Below are 24,760 nucleotides of genomic sequence, written 5' to 3'. Positions count from 1 at the left end.
GTAGAAAATTTTGGCAAAATGTTAATTCTATAGAAAATTTTCTCATAATTTTATTTCTATAGAATATTTTGTCAGATTTTATTTCTACAGAAAATTTTTTCCAAAATTTCTATAGAGAATTTTCTCAAAATTTTATTTCTATAGAAAATTTTGTCAAAATTTGTACTTCTGTAGAAAATTTTTTCAAAATTTTACTTCTATAGAAAATTTTGTAAAAATTTGTACTTCTATAGAAAATTTTGTAAAAATTTGTTCTTCTATAGAAAATTTTCTCAAAATTTATGTCTATAAAAATTTTTGTCAAAATTTGTATTTCTATAGAAAATGTTGTCAAAATTTTATTTCTATAGAAAATTTAAGTACCTCTTAGTTGAAGAGAAACATTTTGCAAAATCTACCAAAACTTCAAAAATTCTACCAATCTACCAAAGTGGTTCACTGCTTTTTTTTCCACCGCACAATGCCCAGGAAAATCCCTGGATTTCAAGGCGAAAATTTGGCTACTTCGAAGAAATCTGAAATTATTCTACAATTTGATGTTACTTTCGACACCGTGGTGCAATGGTTAGCATGCCCGCCTTGCATATACAAGGTCGTTGGTTCGATTCCAGCTTCGACCGAACACCAACAAGATTTGCAGCGGTGGATTATCCCACCTCAGTAATGCTGGTGACATTTCTGAGTGTTTCAAAGCTTCTCTAAGTGGTTTCACTTCAATGTGGAACGCCATTCGGACTCAGCTATAAAAAGGAGGTCCCTTGTCATTGAGCTTAACATGGAATCGGGCAGCACTCAGTGATAAGGGAGAAGTTCACCACTGTAGTATCACAATGGACTGAATAGTCTAAGTGTAAGTGGTGTAAGCCTGATACATCGGGCTGCCACCTAACCTAACCTACTTCCGACATTTTGGCAATAGCATAAAAATATTAAAAAATATACCGCTTTATTTTGTTGCATGACATATCAGCCACCCTGTATTCTTCAATGTTGTCGAATCATCGATCAATTAACTTAGATACCATTTATTTATAGTTTTTGTGTTATATAGGCTATTGAATTCCGAAATAGTTTTTTATGTAGGCAGCAGCTTTATATATTAAACCCCTGCCTGACTATTTCCTACTGTTTAATTTTTTCTTATGTTCTATGATGAATCAAAATATTTTCCATAATGCATTAAACAGGAGATAAGTAATAAAAATATTATTATTACGTGTTATCATTTCAATTGCAACCTCAAATGTGTAACGCATGAATGGGTGCTCTTGAATAAAAAAACAGGCAATTATGGTAATAATGTATATATTTAAACAATTTTTTAATACTTCGCATAATGATTAAACTTTTAAACATTATTTTGAAAGAATTATAATGAATTTTTATATCCTCTTTATAATTCATACAATCATTCAATGTGGCTTTAGTGAAGGCAATCTTAGCTTCAATCGCACACAAATAAAGCAAAAAAGAACCAACCATGAAAGAAAATGTAGGTTTATTTTAAAAAATGGTAACTAAACTATTTTACTAAATGCAGTATTAGTTAATACATATTGTCGGATTGAAGAAAATTTATTAAAAATATAGACATTTTCAATTTCAATTTTTACTAGACTTGGTGTCAAGGCCTGAAGATTGACTTCAACATATCAGTCGGCTACACAGAGTAATTTTAAAACAATCTAAAACATACTTTTAGGAGCAAAATTTATTAATGAGACATTTACGGACATTCGATTGAGATGTGCTTAAGCATTTTCAAAAAATAACTGATGCATACTTTTAGGATGTGAAATATAAATTTTTGTCAGAGACGGAACATGTTTAAATTTAATTTTAAAACTTTAACAAGTATATACGGCCGTAAGTTCGGCCAGGCCGAATCTTATGCACCCTCCACCATGGATTGCGTAGAAACTTCTACGAAAGACTGTCATCCACAAATTTCAACTCACATCGTTGTTAAATATCATATACTACCACCACGTACCAAATTTCAACCAGATCGGATGAATTTTGTTTCTCCAAAAGGCACCGGAGGTCAAATCTGGGGATCGGTTTATATGGGAGCTATATATTATTATGGACTGATAGGAACCAATTCTTGCATGGTTGTTGGATACCCTATACTAACATCACGTACCAAATTTCAACCGAATGGGAAGAATTTTGCTCTTCCAAGGTGCTCCGGAGGTCAAATTTGGAGGTCGGTTTATATGGGGCCTACATATAATTATGGACCGATATAGACCAATTTTTGCATGGGTGTTTGAGGTAATATATTAATATCACGTACCACATTTCAACTGAATCAGATAAATTTTGGTCTTCCAAGAGGCTCCGGAGGTCAAATCTGGAGGTCGGTTTATATGGGGGCTATATATCATTATGGACCAATGTGGACTAATTTTTGCATGGTGTTTAGAGACCATATACTAACACCTTGTACCAAATTTCAGCCTGATCGGATGAAATTTGCTTCTCTTAGAGGCTCCGCAAGCCAAATCGGGGGATCGGTTTATATGGGGGCTATATATAATTATGGACCGATGTGGACCAATTTTTGCATGGTTGTTAGAGACCATATACTAACACCATGTACCAAATTTGAGACGGATCGGATGAAATTTGCTTCTCTTAGAGGCTCCGCAAGCCAAATCGGGGGATCGGTTTATATGCCGGCTACATATAATTATGAACCGATGTGAACCAATTTTTGCATGGTTTTTAGAGACCATATACTAACACCATGTACCAAATTTCAGCCGGATCGGATGAAAATTGTTTCTCTTAGAGGCTTCGCAAGCCAAATCGGGGGATCGGTTTATATGGGGGCTATATATAATTATGGACCGATATAGACCAATTTTTGCATGGTTGTTAGAGACCATATACTAACACCATGTACCAAATTTCAGCCGGATCGGATGAAATTTGCTTCTCTTAGAGGCTCCGTAAGCCAAATCGGGGGATCGGTTTATATGGTGGCTATATATAATTATGGACCGATATAGACCAATTTTTGCATGGTTGTTAGAGACCATATACTAACACCATGTACCAAATTCGAGCCGGATCGGATTAAATTTGCTTCTCTTAGAGGCTCCGCAAGCCAAATCGGGGGATCGGTTTATATGGGGGCTATATATAATTATGGACCGATGTGGACCAATTTTTGCATGGTTGTTAGAGACCATATACTAACACCATGTACCAAATTTGAGACGGATCGGATGAAATTTGCTTCTCTTAGAGGCTCCGCAAGCGAAATCGGGGGATCGGTTTATATGCGGGCTACATATAATTATGAACCGATGTGAACCAATTTTTGCATGGTTTTTAGAGACCATATACTAACACCATGTACCAAATTTCAGCCGGATCGGATGAAAATTGTTTCTCTTAGAGGCTCTGCAAGCCAAATCAGGGGATCGGTTTATATGGGGGCTATATATAATTATGGACCGATGTGGACCAATTTTTGCAAGCCAAATTTGGGGGTCCGTTTATATGGGGGCTATACGTAAAAGTGGACCGATATGGCTCATTTGCAATACCGTCCGACCTACATCAATAGAAACTACTTGTGCCAAGTTTCAAGTCGATAGTTTGTTTCGTTCGGAAGTTAGCGTGATTTCAACAGACGGACATGCTCAGATCGACTCAGAATTTCACCACGACCCAGAATATATATACTTTATGGGGTCTTACAGCAATAATTCGATGTGTTACAAATGGAATGACAAAGTTAATATACCCCCCATCCTATGGTGGAGGGTATAAAAACTTTGAAATACGAGGTTTGCCTTTTATATGTTTATATGTGTTTGAATCAATTGTCGAATCATTTTTACCAATCTGATTGGTGTTTTTCCAAAACATGCATTCTGGGCGCATCAACGGCTTCTTCAGGTGTCGAACAACGTTGTCCTTGCATTGTATTTTTTTAAAAGAGGTAATTCGGTGCCCAGTCAGGACCATACGACGGAAGGCCCAGCAAATTGATATTTTGAATGCTCTACAATTGCATTTGGTTGAGCCGATGTTTGCATTGTCATCGTCAAGAGTGATCCGTCTTCGGAAGTGCTTCGTGCGCGAGCAACTTTTGTTGGATTTGGCTCATCTTGAAACATCCGGGATCATACGCGTAAATCCATGATTCATCACCTGTCACGATGTCATAGGCGTGTTTCGATGGATTGCGAAGTTATTTTCATAGCATTTCTTTCGATCGACACGTGGTTTTGAGCGATGTGATCCAAAGCGAACAATATTATTTGTCGGTCAAATGTTCAGGCAATATTGAATGTCTCATTAATATCTAAGGAGGTCTCAATCTCACGATAGCTCACATGACGCGACCTCGCTTGTATTCACCATTCATTGTATACCATCGTTAAACATTGGTCCCTGATGCCAAAAATTGAATAAAATTCTTCGATGCAGTGCTGTTGGATTAATTATTCTCAAAAGTTGTAAAAAATAATCGCATGAAAATGTTTACGATTTAATTCCATTTTTTGGTTGAGATAAATCTTTTAATTTGCTGCAAATAAAACAAATAGCGCTCGTATGTCAAAACGTATAATCTCAGAGTACGTATAATCTCAGAAAATTCAAGCTTTATGATCGTGCTGTCAGATTGCAATACTAGAGTTGCCCTAATCCGAAATAGTAAAAGGCAACCCCCGTATACATATGGTATATTCTTGAACAGTGTGAACGTTTAAGACGGCTAACTTCAATCCAAAAATTCAATATCTGTGTTAATTAATAATTATATTTATAATTATTATTCATTTAAATCAAAACTCTTGTTGTTTAGTTCAAGAATTATTTGACTTACTTCAAAGACATACGACTTTAACGAGAGGACATACATGTCAAAGATTTGTGTCCTCAATTTAATGAAAAATATTTTTAAAGCAATTATTATGAACGTGATTTTAATTAAATTTTCGTAATTTTAAAGAAATTTGTACGCAAATTGTGTGTCCTACAATTTAGGTTGCATGGTCTTTCATATAAGGGCAATATTTTTGTTCAGTATTGAATCACTTCTACCCCGCACGTATAGCCAGACATTTTTCCCTTCTGATTATCATTTGTTCCGATTTATCATGCATGGGTGGACTTATGAGAAAATGAGATTGATTCCCTGATTGAGTCAAAAGATGAGTCGTTTTTTCGCTGCGGTATCCGTAAGATTTCACAATTGGATGGAAACAAAATAATGGCTAGCAATGGACAATACATTCAGTATTTAGTCTGTTAAAATTTTTTCGAAATAAAGTCTCAAACATACAAATCTATGCTGGAATTTTTATACCCTCCACTATAGGATGGGGGGTATATTAACTTTGTCATTCCGTTTGTAACACATAGAAATATTGCTCTAAGACCCCATAAAGTAAAGGGTGGTTAAATTGTAAGGGCCGATGTTGAATGTGAACCACACCTAAACGCCAAGTTTTTTTCCGAATTTTATTTGACATTTCTCTATTTCAGACTTACTCAATTTGAACCATGGAGAGATACACAATCCAACAACGTGTTAAATGGTTCCAAGAAATGGCAACAGCGGATGATCAATTTTCAAAGAAAATCATCTTCAGTTGAGGCACATTTTCACCTCAGTGGATTCATCAATAAACAGAATTGCCGCATTTGGGCGAATGAGAATCCAAGAGTGATTGTCGAAAAACCAATGCACCCACAAAGAGTGACTGTGTGGTGCGGTTTATGGGCTGGCGGCATCATCGAGTCGTATTTTTTCCAAAATGAGGCCGGTCAGGCAGTTACTGTGAATGGTGTTCGCTATCGTGAGATGATAACGAACTTTTTGTTGCCCGAATTAGAAGATATGGATGTGGACGATATGTTGTTTCAGCAGGACGGTGCCACTTGCAACACAGCTAACGAAACAATGGATCTTTTGCGCAACAAATTCAATGGCCGTGTTATCTCACGTAATGGCGATGTCAATTGGCCGCCAAGATCATGTGATTTGACACCGTTGGACTTTTTTCTTTGGGGTTATTTGAAAGAAAAGGTGTACGTCGATAAGCCAGCAACAATTCCAGAGCTAAAGGATGAGATAATTCGGCACATTAACAGCATAGAACCTCCATTATGCCTCAGCGTCATCGAAAATTTGGACCATTGGATGAAGGTGTGCCAACGAGGTCGCGGCGCCCATTTGGCCGATATTTTGTTCCATACATAATTGAGTAATACCAATATATCATAATAAAATAAAATTACAATAATTTCCTAAATAGTTTGTGTTTTATTCAAAATCAACATCGGCCCTTGAAATTTTAACCACCCTTTATATATATTCTGGGTCGTGGTGAAATTCTGAGTCGATCTGAGCATGTCCGTCCGTCCGTCTGTTGAAATCACGCTAACTTCCGAACGAAACAAGCTATCGACTTGCAACTTTGCACAAGTAGTTGTTGTTGATGTAGGTCGGATGGTATTGCAAATGGGCCCACTTTTACGTATAGCCCCCATATAAACGGACCCCCAAATTTGGCTTGCGAATCCTCTAAGAGAAGCAAATTTCATCCGATCCGGCTCAAATTTGGTACATGGTATAAGTATATGGTGTCTAACAACCATGATCCACATCGGTCCATAATTATATATAGCCCCCATATAAATCGATCCCCCGATTTGGCTTGCGGAGCTTCTAAGAGAAGCAAATTTCATCCGATCCGGCTGAAATTTGGTACATGGTGTTAATATATGGTCTCAAACACCTATGCAAAAATTGGTCGAAATCGGTTCATAATTATATATAGCCCCCATATAAACCGATCCCCCGATTTGGCTTGCGGAGTCTCTAAGAGAAGCAAATTTCATCCGATCCGGCTGAAATTTGGTACATGGTGTTAATATATGGTCTCTAATGACCATGCAAAAGTTGGTCCACATCGGTCCATAATTATATATAGCCCCCATATAAACCGATCACCAGATTTGACCTCCGGAGCTTCTTGGAAGACCAAAATTCATCTGATTCAGTTGAAATTTGGTACGTGGTGTTAATATATGGCCTCAAACACCTATGCAAAAATTGCTCGAAATCGGTCCATAATTATATATAGGCCCTATATAAACCGATCCCCAGATTTGACCTCTGGAGCCTCTTGGAAGAGCAAAGTTCATCCGATCTGGTTGAAATTTGGTACGTGGTGGTAGTATATGATATTTAACAACTATGCCAAAAGTGGTTCATATCAGTCCATAATCATATATAGCCCCCATATAAATCGATCCCCCGATTTGGCTTGCGGAGCTTCTAAGAGAAGCAAATTTCATCCGATCCGGCTGAAATTTGGTACATGGTGTTAATATATGGCCTCAAACACCTATGCAAAAATTGGTCGAAATCGGTTCATAATTATATATAAACCGATCCCCAGATTTGACCTCCGGAGCCTCTTGGAAGAGCAAAATTCATCCGATTCGGTTGAAATTTGGTACCTGAAGTTAGTATATGGTATCCAACAACAATGCAGGAATTGGTTCATATCAGTCCATAATTATATATAGCCCCCATATAAACCGATCTCCAGATTTGACCTCCGGTGCCTTTTGGAGAAGCAAAATTCATCCGAACTGGTTGAAATTTGGTACGTGGTGATAGTATATGATATTTAACAACTATGCCAAAAGTGGTCCATATCAGTCCGTAATCATATATAGCCCCTATATAAACCAATCCCGAGATTTGGTTTTGGAGCCTCTTGGAGGAGCAAATTTCATACGAGTGAGTTGAAATTTGGTACATTATGCTAGTATATGGCCGTTAACAACCATGCCTAACTAGGTCCATATCGGTCTATAGTTATCGGTATATAGCCATCAGATAAATCGATCCCCAATCACACAAAAATTGGTCCATATCAAGTTCATAATTGTATATAGCCCCCATATAAGCGACCCCCATATTTCAATTCTGGCTCTCTACGTATTGTCTAATACATACCACTTATGGACTAACTCACAATTTAGAAAACGATGTTAAGAAGTTTTAAGATACCACAACCCAAGTAATTCGATTGTCTATGACAGTCTTTTGTAGAAGTTTCTAAGCAATCCATGGTGGAGGGTACATAAGATTCGGCCTGGCCGAACTTACGGCCGTATATACTTGTTTTAGTTCGGCTCCCAATAGTAAAAATTATTCTGTATTTAGATGGATAGTCAATTTAATCGTGTCAAAACTTACAATTGCAAATGAAACACATAAATATTTTTTTTTATTTTTATTTATTTTATATTTTTTTATTCTAGTCATTATAAAACTTAAATTATATATCACAACAATTGTGGGTTTCTCGAAAAAACACACATAGATAATTACCACATTAAATAGCACAAACTTATATAGGGAACATAGGGCTAAGGAATATGATAATGACAAACATATTTGAAGAATGTGATATTTTTCATCATGAATATTTTTAGTTTTAAAATATAGTACCTGGAAAAAATATTTATTTCTGGGAAATGAAAAATTTTCATTTGTTAATTATGTCGTTTATTTCAGTCTAAAAAAAGTTTATTGGGAACAAACTTGGCAAACTGGTACTATAAAAAAGATTTCTTTGCCTTTAGAGGGACAACTCTGTCTATAAAAATTTTTTGATATTTTAGACCAACCAACTATCTTTCTTTCGGAGGAAAGTATTATTTTTTGTGTGCGTAGGTATAGGTGTCCGGAATTTTTATTTTTCTGCCTTTAAACTTTAGTTTCGGTTGATAGTTTAGCTTTGAATTTATGGTTAGACGAATGGCTATGAGATCATTACCAGAAATTTAGAAATTTCGAATTTTTAGAAACAGAATATTCTTAACAAAAAAAAAAAAAATCATGAACAAATTTTTCAATTAAAGTATTAATTGAATTTTAAAAAATATTTTTTTTATTGAAACAAAAATCAATCCAAAATTAATACTATCAATTATTTTTTTAATTGGATCAATTAATTTTTTAATTGAAACTATCATTTCGGCGATTGAATTTCAATTAAAAAATTATTTGGATCAATTAATATCGTACACACAAAAAAAATATAAATTAATTTGATTGTCAATACAATTAAAATTATGGTTAAATTTAAGTTAACAACGTATTTTGTAAATAAAATTAAGATTTTAGTCACTTTAGCATGTAATTTTGTTATACCAACAAAAATTTAGTTGAACTTCAAAATTTTCTGTAACAACAATTTATTGTTAGCTTAAAAATTATAATATTATTTTGTGTGTAATTGAAGGCAAAAAATATTTTTTTGTGTGTTGGTGTAAAATTGATTTTTTTTATAAATTTTCATATTCATATGGATATACAATATTCATTGATAAAACAATTTTTTTTCCTCCTAAAATTTTAGATGATTGCCTGTTACCAGTGTAGATGGTGAAATTTAACTCTACACCAAAAAAAAAAAAAAAAAAACAAATTTTTGGTTTCATCACTAATCCAATTAATTTTTACTTGAAATGCCTTCAATCTCAGAAATGACAGTATCAATCACAAAAGTCAATTACACAGAAAAATATTTCACGAAAATTGTTTCCAAATAAAGTCTTAATTGAGTTTTCAAAAATATTCAATTCAAAATTTAATTGTTTCAACAAATTTTTTAATTGAAACAAAAATCAGTGAAACAAAAATCAGTTACAAAAATTAACAGTATCAATTAATTTTTTAATTGGATCAATTAAATTTTTAATTGACTTTCAATTAATTTTTTAATTGATACTATAATTTCTGTGATTGAAGACATTTCAATAAAAAAATTATTTGAATCAATTAATTTCCTGATTGAAGACAAAAGATATTTTTTGTGTGTTGGTGTAAAATTAATTTTTTTATAAATTTTCATTTTCATATATATCCATACAATATTCATTGATAAAACAATATGTTTCCTCCAAAAATTTTAGATGATTGCCTGATACCAGTGGTGAAATTTAACTCTACACAAAAAAAAAAAAACAAATTTTTGGTTTCAATCACTAATCCAATTAATTTTTAATTGAAATCCTTCGACCTCAGAAATGACTGTATCAATGACAAAAGTGAATTACACAGAAAAAAATTCACGAAATTTTTTCCAAATAAAGTCTTAATTGAGTTTTAAAAAATATTAAATTAAACATTTAATTGATTCAACAGAAACAGAAAATCAGTCACAAAAATTAACGCTATCAATTAATTTTTTAATTGACTTTCAATTAATTTTTTAATTGATACTATAATTTCTGTGATTGAAGACATTTCAATTAAAAAATTATTTGAATCAATTAATTTCGTTATTTCAAAAAAAAAACTTTTTCTGTGTAACAAATTAATTGATACAATTAAAAATTAATTAATATTATTAATGCTTATGATTGGATTTTGTTTTAATTAAAAAATTTGTTGAATCCATTAAATTTTTAATTGAATATTTTTGAAAATTCACTTAAAATTTTAAGTGGAAATATTTTGGTGAACATTATTTCTGTGTACACAAACTCTACATTCCTCCAGAGCGAAATTTTACTTAACAATAATTTTTCTTTATAAACTATACAACTATTGACTCAGAAAATTTTTTTTTGTGTGTAAAAAATTAATTGATTCAATTAAAGATTAATTGATATTATTAAAGCTTATGATTGGTTTTTGTTTTAATTAAAAAAATTGTTGAATCGATTAAATTTTTAATCGAATGTTTTTGAAAATTCTTTTAAAATTTTAATTTAAAATATTTTGGTGAATATTATTTCTGTGTACACAAACTCTACTTTCCTACGGAGCGAAATTTTACTTATATAGAATTTTTCTTTGTTATAAACGATACAACGATTGTCTCTAATCTAATTTTCTCTTAAAGATTTTTTTGTTGTCAAAAGAAAACTTTTTTCTCAAATATTTCGTTTCTCACGAAAGAAAACTCTTCTTTCAGTCTATATAAAAGCTTTTACAGAAAACTTTCGTTGTCAAAATATTTTATATACATTCTTCAAATATGTCTATTATCATCATATTATTTTTTTTCTGTGTACTTATTTACATAGATTTCTAAAAAATAATTACAATACAATTAACATTAAAATCTAATGAAATGTTTATACAAATAATAATAATATTACTATGTTGATATTGAAAATTAAACAAAACATGATATATGAAAACGCAATCACAAAATAATTTTGCAATTGTGGAAAAAAGTGAAAACACAAAAATTAAATTACATATGCCATATAATTTTTAAGGAGTTTATGGTAGCTATTGAAAATTTCAAAAAAAAAAACATAAAACTAAAATCATGAAATATGAATTATTTTAATTATTTAATATAATTTTTAAGTAGTTTACGTCTAAAATACATGGTTCTAAACAAACAATACCGGATATCCATGAGAATGCAACAACACAAATAATGTTTGTAGTTGTAAACAAAGACTAAATAGAAAGTCCAAAGATTATACGGCAACACAAATACATCAATAAATAATATTTAATGGTAATATTAGCACTACAATATATATGTGTATGTAGGCTTTGTGCGAAAAATTATATATTCATGAATCTTAAAATTTATGAGCTATTATAAGCCCTAAAAATTTCTTTAGGCATTATGATTGCAATACCTAACAACCATATACCACAGACAATACTCTCTGTATTCATTCATTATTAAGTAATATTACTCTATGTTTCCGTTTATCCTTTGAACAGGCTATCTAATAACCAACAAATAAACAACAACTACAACAACAAGGGGCTAATTACTTAAAACCTACAACAACGATAAAAACAACAGTAATCGAGCAACATTATAACAAGCTACAAGACCATTAAGTTTAGAGAAAATGTCTTTGAAAATGATTAAAGGCATAGAGAGCTATACAACAGAGAGGGAGAGAGAGAGTGAGAGTACGAGAGGTAGAAAATATAAATATACCATACATACCCATATATGTGTATTGCTTATATGTAGATAAACCTCCCAGTCTACTAGTAACCTAGTAACAGAATATATGTTTTGTTTTGTGTAACTAAATTCATATATGGTCTAGCTTGACAAGAAAGTTTAGAGAAAACTTTAACAGGAAAATTAAAAAGTATTTAGAAGCACTTAGGTGGTGATCAACTTAAGTTGTATGAACTTTAAATAATCATCTATCAATAGAGCCCAATGTATATTGGAAATTTAACAAACTAGTTGAAGGTAGTTGCTTTGAAAAATTTCCCATTTAAATCAATACCTATTTTCTAAGTTTTTTTTACATAAATTGTAATTTGATTTTTTTGGGGCGTCTTAAAAGTAATGAAAAAGGTTTGTTTACTATACAATCATAGGACTCATAATACGATGAAGTGATTGCAGGTGCATTGGAATTCCAATTTATTATTTATACCATAGGACCATAGGACTGCCGCTTTTGAAACTGAAAAGAAAAAAAAAATAATAATATTTGATAAAGATGATGTGTAAAGAAAAAATGTTCTTATACAATTTAATATTTCTACTATGCTGTCGAGAAAAATGAATTATGGGACTAAAAAAAATGAAGCCAGCCGAAAATTAAAGCTAGGATAATTTTAAAAATTTTTAACTAAATTATATTACACTGTAAAAAGGCCATACATACTAGACAAAAAAGGTTAATTTTGATGCCACAAAATTTTTTCTTTATGAAAAAAAAACGAAATAAAAAAAAAAAAAATAAAAAACAAGTATATACAACAGTAAGTTCGGCCGGGCCGAATTTTAAACACCCACCACCATGAACCAAATATTAGGGTTTCCTTTGAAATTTCAGGAGGGCTTGAGGACACTTCCCGAAGATAAATTTAAAGATTTCACCTATGAGGACTATATCAGATTCTGGATTTTGTTTGAGTTTTAGAGGAATCATTAACATCTCTTGTAAGTGTGCATGAAAATTATAAAATAAAGTCTTGATTTGAAATCTTAAATCTGTAGATTTTCACCCGAGAAGTAAAATCTGGAAATTTTACATTGAGTTTCAAGCAATTTTAATGATCAGTGCGCCTTCTGTACCCTCAAGAAGTGAAGTCGGTCTATATGGAGGCATTACCAAAAGGACCGATAAAAACTTAATTCGATACACGTTTTCGTGAGCCTAAAATACGAGAATATTTACAATTTCAGGCAAATCGGATAAAAATTACGGTTTCTAGAAACCCAAGAAGTTAAATCGGGAGATCGTTCTTATGGGGGCTATACTAAAATATGGACCGATACTCACCGTTTTCGGCATACCACTTTATGGCCCGAAAATACCTCTAGATTTCCAATTTCAGGCAAATTGTATAAAAACTTCGGATTCTAGAAGCCCAAGAAGTAAAATCGGCATATCGGTCTATATGGGGGCTATACCAAAACATGGACCGATACTCATCATTTGTGGCACACCTCTTTATGGTCCTAAAATACCTATAAATTTCCAATTTCAGACAAATTGTATATAAACTACGGATTCTATAAACCCAAGATGTAAAATCGGGAGATCGGTCTATATGGGGGCTATACCAAAACATGGAACGATACGGACCATTTTCGGCACACCTTTTGATGGTCCTCAAGTATCTCTAGATTTTCAATTTCAGGCAAATTGGATAAAAACTTCGGATTCTAGAAGCCCAAGAAGTAAAATCGGGATATCGGCCTATATGGGGGCTATACCAAAACATGGACCGATACTCATCATTTGTGGCACACCTCTTTATGGTTCTAAAGTACCTCTAGATTTTCAATTTCAGGCAAATTGGATAAAAACTACGGTTTCTATAAGCCCAAGACTCCAAATCGGGATGTCGGTTTATATGGGCACCATACCAAAACATGGACCGATGCTCACCATTTTTGGCACACCTCTCTACGGTTCTAAAGTACCTCTCGATTTCCAATTTCAGGTAAATTGGATAAAAACTGCGGTTTCTCTAAGTCCAAGAAGTAAAATCGGGAGATCGGTCTATATGGGGGCTATACCTAAATATGGACCGATACTCACAATTTTTGGCACACCTTTTGATGGTCCTCAAGTACCTCTAGATTTCCAATTTCAGGTAAATTGGATAAAAACGGCGGTTTCTATAAGCCCAAGACCCCAAATCGGGAGGTCGATTTATATTGGGACTATATAAAAACCTGGACCGATATAGCCCATCTTCGAACTTGACCTGCCTGCAGACGAAAGAGAATTTCAAAGATGAATTTCAAAAATTTTAAAACCTTCATCTCTATAGGAAATTTTGTCAACCGTTTATTTCTATAGAAAATTTTGTCAATATTGTATTTCTATATGAATTTTTGTCAAAATTTCATCTCTATAGGAAATTCTGTCAAAATTTCATCTCTATAAGAAATTTTGTAAAATGTCATCTCTATAAAAAATTTTTCAAAATTGCATTTCTATAGGAAATTTTGTCAAAATTTCATCTCTATAGGAAATTTTGTCAAAATTTCATCTCTATAGGAAATTTTGTCAAAATTTCATCTCTATAGGAAATTTTGTCAAAATTTCATCTCTATCGGAAATTTTGTCAAAATTTAATTTCTGAAGGAAATTTTGTCAAAATATTATTTCTAATGGAAATTTTGTCAAAATTTTATTTCTGAGGGAAATTTTGCCAAAATTTCATTGCTATAGGAAATTTTGCCTAAATTTTCATCTCTTAGCAAATTTCATCTCTATTGGAAATTTTGTTAAAATTTCATCTCTATAAGAAATTTCGCTAAAAATTCATTTCTATAGGAAATTCTGTCAAAATTTCATCTCTATAGGAAGTTCTGTCATAATTTCATCTCTATAGGAAATTTTGTTAAAATTTCATCTCTATAGGAAATTTTGTAAAATTTCATCTCTATAAAAAATTTTGTCAAAATTGCATTTCTATAGGAAATTTAGTCAAAATTTTATCTCTATAGGAAATTTTGTCATAATTTCATCTCTACAGGAAATTTTGTCATAATTTCATCTCTATAGGGAATTTTGTCAAAATTTCATTTCTATCGGAAATTTTGTCAAAATTTTATTTCTGAAAGAAATTTTGCCAAAATTGCATTTCTATAGGAAATTTTGCCAAAATTTCATTTCTATAGGAAATTTTGTCATAATTTCATCTCTATAGGAAATTTTGTCATAATTTCATCACTATAGGAAATTTTGTCAAAATTTCATCTGTATAGGAAATTTTGTCAAAATTTCTTCTCTATAGGAAATGTTCTCAAAATTTCATCTCTATAGGAAATTTTGTCAATATTGCATTTCTATAGGAAATTTCGTCAAAATTTTATGTCTGAAGGAAATTTTGTCAAAATTTTATGTCTAAAGGAAATTTTGTCAAAATTTCATTTCTATAGGAAATTTTTTTAAAATTTCATTTCTGAAGAAAATTTTGCCAAAATTGCATATCTAAAGAAAATTTTATCAAAATTTAATTTCTATAGAAAATTTTGTCAAAATTTTATTTCTATAGGAAATTTTGTCAAAATTTTATTTCTGAAGGAAATTTTGTCAAAATTTTATGTCTAAAGGAAATTTTGTCAAAATTTCATTTCTAAAGAAAATGTTGCCAAATTTTCATTTCTGAAAAAAATTTTACCAAAATTTCATTTCTATAGAAAATTTTGTCAAAATTTTATTTCTATAGAAAAATTTCTCAAAATTTTATTTCTGAAGGAAATCTTGTCAAAATTTCATTTCTATAGGAAATTTTCTACAAATTTCATCTCTGTATGAATTTTTTTCAAAATTTCATCATTTTGTCAAAATTTCATTTCTTAAGAAAATTTTGCTAAAATTTCATTTCTATAGGAAATTTTTAAAAATTTCATTTCTGAAGAAAATTTTGCCAAAATTTCATTTCTATAGAAAATTTTGTCAAAATTTTATTTCTGAAGGAAATCTTGTCAAAATTTCATTTCTATAGGAAATTTTCTAAAAATTTCATCTCTATAGGAAATTTTCTCAAAATTTCATCATTTTGTAAAAATTTCATTTCTGAAGAAAATTTTGCTAAAATTTCATTTCTATAGGAAATTTTTCAAAATTTCATTTCTGTAGGAAATTTTGCCATCAAAATCAATCCAAACGCGCAAGGTTTCTGCTTATGATGACCCTTCGACCGGTTATATCCACTGATTGTAATGAGAATCAAATAGACTACTATTTGTCTCAAAATTTTGAAAAATAGCTTTTGGATAATGCCCTTAACTACATAAAGTATATAGAAAAATGATTTAAGAAAACATTGCCACTTTAAGGATTTATGGAAATACTTTTATGGCAACATAAATTTGTAATAATTCCTTAATTAGGTTTTATATATACCCATTTTACCCACACACTCGCACACACTTACGTTTTACTACCTAGAACATGTTTCTCTAATATTACATTTATAGCTATTTAACCTCTTGAAAATGTACTTTAACATAACTAAAGTAAACATCATATAAAACATCAACTTTATGATCTTTTGATTTTATATATTTGAATAGGACTTATGTAAATTGTACTATTCCAACTCATGGAATTCATGGAACTAATATGCATTTCATGGCACCCACTTCAATAGGAATTCATTAAGAGAATGTCTTACTGTTGTTAAGAATTATTTGCATATTTATTTGCATATGTGCCTGGGGTCGCATGAGTAATAAAGATTCTATATATTCAACGCATAATAGTCATTACACATCATAAAGCACCAGTGATGTTGGGTTGTGGGGTTGTATAAGTAATTTTAATTGCACTTGTAAAATTAAATTACTCATACTCATATGTTTGCTTTGGCGGTGGTTACACTGCCCAACCACATTTTGACATATGCGTAATGGTCCTCATGCATATGTCACAATCTAATAAAATTTAATTAATTTCCTATAGGTATTGTAATAATTCATTAAAATAATCGTAAGCTGTTTAGACAGAAACAATTTAAATACATGGAAGTTTGTTTTAAACCATTTTCTGGAATCTTAAAGAGTTTAGCCACAAAAAAAAAAAAACATAGAAATCGATGTATTTTCGAAAATTTGCAATTTTGGGTTATTTTTTTATCAAATTTATTTCACCAGGATTTTTGCAGAAAAATTTCATTTCTATAGATTTTTTTTTAAATTGCATTTCTATAGACTTTTTGATTAACTTTCATATAGAGATGAAATTTTTACAAAATTTCTTATACAAATAAAATTTTGGTAATTGCTTTAGAACTTAAATTTTGATAAAATGTCTCATAGAGCTGAAATTTTGACAAAATTACTTATAAAAATAAAATTTTAATATGCATTGATCATCTACGATAAACAAATTTTGGTAAAATTTCTTTGGAACTTAAATTTTGATTAAATTTCCTATAGAGATGAAATTTAAGTTCTAAAGAAATTTTAACAAATTTAATTTCTATAAGAAATTTCGGAAAAATTTCAATTCAAATTATTTTTTTAAATGTTAATTTCTATAGGAACTTTAAAAAAAAAATAATTTCGATAGAAAATTATGTCAAAATTTATATAGGAGATTTTCTGAATATTTCATTTTATCAAGATATCATTGCTATAGGAAGTTTAATCAAATTTTCATTATACCCTGTTCCACACTGTGGAACAGGGTATTATAAGTTAGTGCATATGTTTGCAACACCCAGAAGGAGACGAGATAGACACATGGTGTCTTTGGCAAAAATGCTCAGGGTGGGCTCTTGAGTCGATATAGCGATGTCCGTCTGTCCGTGAACACATTTTTGTAATCAAAGTCTAGGTCGCAGTTTTAGTCCAATCGAATTCAAATTTGGCACAAGTATGTGTTTTGTCTCAGAATAGATCCCAATTGATTTTGAAAGAAATCGGTTAAGATTTAGATATAGCTCCCATATATATCTTTCGCCCGATATGGACTAATACGGTCCCAGAAGCCAGAGTTTTACCCCAATTTGGTTGAAATTTTGCACAGGGAGTAGAATTAGCATTGTAGCTATGTGTGCCAATTTTGGTTGAAATCGGTTCAGATTTAGATATAGCTCCCATATATAGTTTTCGGCCGATTTACACTCATTTGACCATAGAGATCAATTTTTTGCTCCGATTTAGTTGACATTTTGCACAGGGAGTAGAATTAGCATTGTAGCTATGCGTGCCAATTTTGGTTGAAATCGGTTCAGATTTAGATATAGCTCCCATATATAGCTTTCGGCCGATTTACACTCATTTGACCATAGAGATCAATTTTTTGCTCCGATTTAGTTGACATTTTGCACAGGGAGTTGAATTAGCATTGTAGCTATGCGTGCCAAATTTGGTTGAAATCGGTTCAGATTTAGATATATCTCCCATATATAGCTTTCGCCCGATTTACACTCATATGACCACAGAGGCCAATTTTGTGCTCCGATTTAGTTGAAACTTTGCACAGGGAGTAGAATTAGCATTATTGCTATGCGTATCAAATTTTGTTGAAATCGGTTCAGATTTAGATATAGCTCCCATATATATCTTTCGCCCGATTTACACTCATATGACCACAGAGGCCAATTTTTAACTCCGATTTAGTTGAAATTTTGTACAGAGAGTAGAATAAGCATTGTTGCTATGCGTGCCAAATTTGGTTGAAATCGGTTCAGATCTAGATATAGCTCCAATATATATGTTTTTCTGATTTCGACAAAAATGGTCAAAATACCAACATTTTCCTTGTAAAATCGCCACTGCTTAGTCGAAAAGTTGTAAAAATGACTCTAATTTTCCTAAATTTCTAATACATGTATATCGAGCGATAAATCATAAATAAACTTTTTCGAAGTTTCCTTAAAATTGCTTCAGATTTAAACGTTTCCCATATTTTTTTACTAAGATTGTGTTCCACCCTAGTGCATTAGCCGACTTAAGTTTTGAGTCTATAGATTTTGTAGAAGTCTATCAAATTCTGTTCAGATCGAGTGCTATTAAATGTATGTATTTGGGACAAACCTTTATATATAGCCCCCAACATATTTGACGGATGTGATATGGTATCGAAAATTTAGATCTACAAAGTGGTGCAGGGTATAATATAGTCGGCCCCGCCCGACTTTAGACTTTCCTTACTTGTTTGTAGAGAAATTTTACCAAAATTTCCATGTAAAGGAAATTTTGTGAAATTTTTATTTCTATATGAAATTTTGTTAAAATTTCATTTCCCTGGGAAATTTTCTCAAAATTTCATTACTACAGGAAATTTTATCAAAATTGTATTTCTGTAGAAAATTTTGTTATAATTTAATTTTCACAAGAACTTTTCTCAAAATTACGTATTTAAAAAAATTTAGTCAAAATTTCATTTTAAAAGAAATTTTACCAAAATTTCAATTCTATAAGAAATTTTGTAAAAATTTCCATGCAAAAGAAATTTTGTGAAATTTTCATTTCTATATGAAATTTTGTCAAAATTTCATTTCTCTGGGAAATTTTCTCAAAATTTCATTACTATAAGAAACTAGCGTAACCCGGCCCGCTTCGCTGCGCCTTCCGAAGCGTATTTGGAGGAACATTTTGCGTTAACTTTGTCAACTATATCCTTCGTGCTGAAAACAAATTCGAAAAGATTTGAATTCTTTTAAACAAATCGCACTACTTGATTTTTCGTTTATATTATAAATTTAAGTTCTTTACTAAAAAGAAGTCTGGCAGAAGCCTGTGCAAAAATCATAAAATTATGTACCGAGTTCCCATTTACGGACAACCCTCTACTTTCAACTTAAGAAAAAAAAAGGACAAAAGGGAACGCTCTCTTTACTAATAAGAAGTCTGGAAGAAAGAAGCCTGTGCAAAAATCATAAAATTATATACCGAGTTCCCATTTACGGACAACCCTCCACTTTCAATTTAAGAGAAAAAAACCGACAAAAGGGAACTCTCTTCTCTCCCCACCTTCGCTCCACTCTGACCTGATATCGGACTATCACGTACGCAACTACTCAATGGTCCCTATAAATTCTATCGAAGTAAATCGACAAAGTTTATTTCAATTTTCCCCTTCCCCAACCAGATATCGAAAAATCATATATTCATTTAAAAATCACGTATAAATTTCATCACCTCCTCCCACGTTCCCTGTAAATTTCAAGTAGATCGGAGATGTTTAATTTTTGCTCTATTGTTTTAAAGGGACGTCACTTTCCCCGATACAATATCGACAAACACCGTAGTGAATAGCACCCCTAACCTTCCCTGAAAATTCTTGAAACTTTCCTTCAAGTGTGGGGCAATGAAGGTTGCCTCTTCATTTATAACCTTTTCCCCCGCTTCCTTTGTAAATTTCAAGAAAACTTAAAGTTTTTTATATTTCATGTTAGCCTGATACCGAAACAGGCAATTGACGTCCAAATGCATTATATCTAATTATACAATTATTTTTCGAGCTTTATGGACAGATATAGATTAAGGAACATGGTTAATAGAGCCATTTTTTTTTGCAGTTTTAGAGGAGGACCTCCTCCCCGACCAAATGTCGAAAAGCGTATCTTTTGTAAACGTCCCAGAAAATGTCAAGCAAATTATAAGCCTAAAGGGGCGGCCTCTCTTCCGTCCAAAAATCACAAAATCAGGTATCAACTATTACGGTTGACAGAGGTTACGATCTCTCCCCAGTCCTCTGTAAATTTCAAGTAACTCGGTAAAGTTTAATTTTTTCTCTGTATGTATTTAAGAGAAGCGGATGTCTCCCTATGCCCTTTTATTTTTATTAAATTTTCCGTAAAATTTCAGTCGGGAGAGTTTAGTTTTGTTTTCACTGTACTTTAAAAAAAGTCGGGCGAAGGGGTGGCCCCCCTCCCCGACCAAATATCGAAAAATAATGTAGCGGATTTTTGTCTAGATGCCAACCCCAACATTCAATGAAAATTTCATGCAAATCGCATAATTTTGTTCCAAGTTTCAAAAAGTTAGGCAAGGGGGAGGTCCCCCTCCCCGTCCGCATATGAAATCATCAGGTACCCCATATTAATTCCATAACCTCACCGCATGTTCTCTTTAAATCTCAGATAATTTAGAGAATTTTAGTTTTTTCACTGTACTTAAAAAAAAAAGTCGAACAAAGGGGAGGCCCCCCTCCGCCAGCAAATATCGAAATAAAAAGTAGCGGATCTTTGTCTAGATGCCAACCCTAATCTTCAATGAAAATTTCAAGCAAATCGGTCAACTTTGGTCTAATTTTCAAAAAGTCGGACAAAGGGGAGGTTCCTCTCCGCGACCATATGTCAAAATATGAGGTACCCTATTTTCAGCACATGAGTGCACCCTACGATCTCTGAAAGTTTCAAGTAAATCAGTTAAGCCGTTTTCGCGCCAACCCGGAACATACAAATAAACAAACAAACAAACAAACAAATAAACAAACATAATTTGAATTTTATATATATAGATTTTGTACAAATTTCCGTTCTATAGGAAATTTTGTCGAAATTTTATTTCTGTAGGAAATTTTGTCATAATTTCATTTCCATAAGAACTTTTCTCAAAATTTCGTATCTAAAGGAAATTTAGTCAAAATTTCATATCTAAAGGAAATTTTGTCTACATTTCGTTTCTGTAAGAAATTTTGTTGAAATTTCTTTGCAATAGAATATTTTGTCAAAATTTCATTTCTCTAGGAAATTTTGTCAAAATTTCATATCTAGAGGAAAATTTGTCTACATTTTTTCAAAATTTCATTTCTATAGGAAATTTTTTCAAAATTTCACTTTTAAGGATATTTTAGCAAAATTTCATTTTTAAGGATATTTTGTCAAAATTTCATTTCAATAGAAAATTTTGTCAAGATTACATTTTTTTGTCAATTTTGTCGAAGTTTCATTTATATAAAAAAAATTCTCAAAATTTCTCAAAATTTCATTTTTATAAGATTTTTTTTTCAAAAATTCATTTCTATAGGAAATTATGTCAAAATTTCATTTTTATAAGAAATTTGGGAAAATTTCATTTCTATAAGAAATTTGGGAAAATTTCATTTCTATAAAAAATTTTGTCAAAATTTCATTTCTGAAAGAAATTTTCTCAAAATTTCATTTCTATAAAACATTTTTTCAAAATTTAATTTCTATAAAACATTTTTTCAAAATTTTATTTCTATTGCAGATTTGTTTCAAATTTCAGTTCTATAAGAATTTTTATCAAAATTTCATTTCTATAGGAAATTTTGCCAAAACTTAATTTCTAACAAAATTTTACCAAACTTTCATTTCTATAAGAAATTTTGCATAAATTTTCAATTCAAAAAAAAAAAAATTGTGAAATTTTCATTGCTATAGGAAATTTTGTTAATATTTCGTGTATGAAATTTTTTCAAAGTTTCACTCCTTAAAAAAATTTAATATCAATAGGAAATTTTGTTAAAATTTTATTTCTATAGGAAATTTTGTTAAAATTTAATTTCTATAGAAAATTTTGTCAAAATTTCATTTCTATAGGATATTTTGTGAAAATTTCTTATTTTTTGCAATTTTTGTTAAACTTTCGTATCAATGGGAGATTTTCTTAAAATTTTCTTTTTAAAGGCAATTTGATCAATATTTAATTTCTACAGGAAAATTTTGTTAATATTTCGTATCTGTAGGTTTTTTTCTTCAAAATTTCACTTTTTAAGAAATTTTGTCAAAATTTCATTTCAATAAGAAATTTTGCCAAAATTTCATTTTAGTAGGAAATTTTTTTAAAATTTTATTTCTATTTTTTAGATGTTATTTCTATAAGAAAATTTGTCAACATTTCAATTCTATAGAAAGTTTTGTTGAAATTCCATTTCTATTGGATTTTTGTCAAAATTTTATATCTATAGGAAATTTTCATTTCTATAGGAAACTTTCTGAAAAAATTTCATTTCTATAGGAAATTTTATCAAAATTTCATTTCTATAAGAAATTTTGCCAAAACTTAATTTCTAAAAAAAATTTACCAAACTTTCATTTCTATAAGAAATTTTGCAAAACTTTCAAATTTTGTGAAATTTTGATTGCTGTAGGAAATTTTGTTAATATTTCGTATCTGTAGGAATTTTTTTAATATTTCGTATCTGTAGGAAATTTTTTTTTAAAGTTTCACTCATTAAAAAATTTTTGTCAAAATTTAATTTCAATAGGAAATTTTGTTAACATATTATTTCTTTAGGAAATTTTGTTAAAATGTAATATCTATAGGAAATTTTGTCAAAATTTTCATTTCTATAGGATATTTGGTGAGAATTTATTATTTATTGCAATTTTTGTCAAACTTTCGTATCAATGGGAAATTTTCTTAAAATTTCTTTTTTAAAGACAATTTTATCAAAATTTAATTTCTACAGGAAAATGTTGTTATTATTTCGTATCTGTAGGAATTTTTTTCAAAGTTTCACTTTTTTAAGAAATTTTGTCAAAATTTAATTTCAATAGGAAATTTTGTCAAAATTTCATTTCAATAGGAAATTTTTTTTTAAATTTTATTTCTATTGGAAATTTTTTTAGATGTTATTTCTATAAGAAAATTTGTCAAAATTTCAATTCTATAGAAAGTTTTGTTGACATTTAATTTCTATTGGATTTTTGTCAAAATTTTATATCTACAGGAAATTTTCTGAAATTTTCGTTTCTATAGCAAACTTTCTGAAAAATTTCATTTCTATAGAAAATTTTATCAGAACTTAATTTCCTATATTTGCACAAAATTTTATTTCCATACGAAATTTTTTAAAAATTTCTTTTCTATAGGAAATTTTGTAAATATTTTATTTCTAAAGGATTTTTTTTTCAAAATTTCATTTCTATAACATTTCTTTCAAAATGTTATTTCTACAGACCATTTGTGTGAAAATTTCAGTCCTGGAATATATTTAGTCGAAATTTCTATTCTATAGGAAATTTTCTTAAAATTTCATTTCTATAGGAAATTTTGTCAAGATTTCATTGCAATAGAATTTTTTTTTTTCAAAATTTCATTGCAATAGAATTTTTTTTTCAAAATTTCATTGCAATAGGAAATGTTGTCAATGTTAAATTTGGTTAAAATTTCATATCATAGAAAATTTTCTTAAAGTTTCATTTCTTTAACAAATTTTGTCAAAATTTCATTTCTATAACAAATTTTGTCAAAATTTCATTTCTATAGTAAATTTTGTCAAAATTTCGTTTCTATACCAAATTTTCTCAAAATTTAATTTCTATAGTAAATTTTCTCAAAATTTCATTTCTATAGTAAATTTTGTGAAAATGTAATTTGTAAGTAACTTTGTCAAAATCTAATTTCTATAAAAAACTGTCAAAATTTCATTTCTATAGGAAATTTTGTCAAAATTTTTTCTATAGGAAATTTTGTCAAAATTTTTTCTATAGGAAAATTTTTCAAGATTTCATTCTATGGGAAATTTTGCCCAAATTTAATTTTAAATGAAAATTTTGTCGAAAAATTTTTTTTATAGGAAATTTTGTCAAAATTTTTTCTATAGGAAAAATATTTCAAGATTTCATTCTATGGGAAATTTTGCCAAAATTTAATTTCAAATGAAAATTTTGTCGAAAAATTTTTTATAGGAAATTTTGTCAAAATTTTCTTTTCCATAGAAAATTATATTAAAATTTCATTTCTATAGGAAATTTTTCAAAATTTTATATTTTGAGAAAATGTTGGCAACAATTGTATTCCTATGTTAACGTTATTCAAATGCCTCTTTAATTTTGTTGTTCTCCAGGATGGCATTGCAGTTCAGT

General features: G+C 30.3%; 1 protein-coding gene across 2 annotated transcripts in view; it reads right to left on the bottom strand.

The window, feature by feature from the left end:
* Window positions 1-12,246: 12,246 nt before the first annotated feature.
* LOC142240837 (uncharacterized) overlaps window positions 12,247-24,760 on the bottom strand; it is a 159,402-nt gene continuing 146,888 nt past the window's right edge. For both annotated transcript variants that reach the window (XM_075312583.1, XM_075312582.1), the window contains exon 5: window positions 12,247-12,462. The gene's annotated coding sequence lies outside the window, so the exon portion shown is untranslated. The remainder of the gene's footprint in view (window positions 12,463-24,760) is intronic.

The sequence above is a fragment of the Haematobia irritans genome, chromosome 5, assembly GCF_050003625.1.
Source record: "Haematobia irritans isolate KBUSLIRL chromosome 5, ASM5000362v1, whole genome shotgun sequence".
Classification (NCBI taxonomy): domain Eukaryota; kingdom Metazoa; phylum Arthropoda; class Insecta; order Diptera; family Muscidae; genus Haematobia; species Haematobia irritans.
The sequence above is the reverse complement of the archived record's forward strand: the minus strand, read 5'-3'. Positions and strand labels throughout refer to the sequence as shown.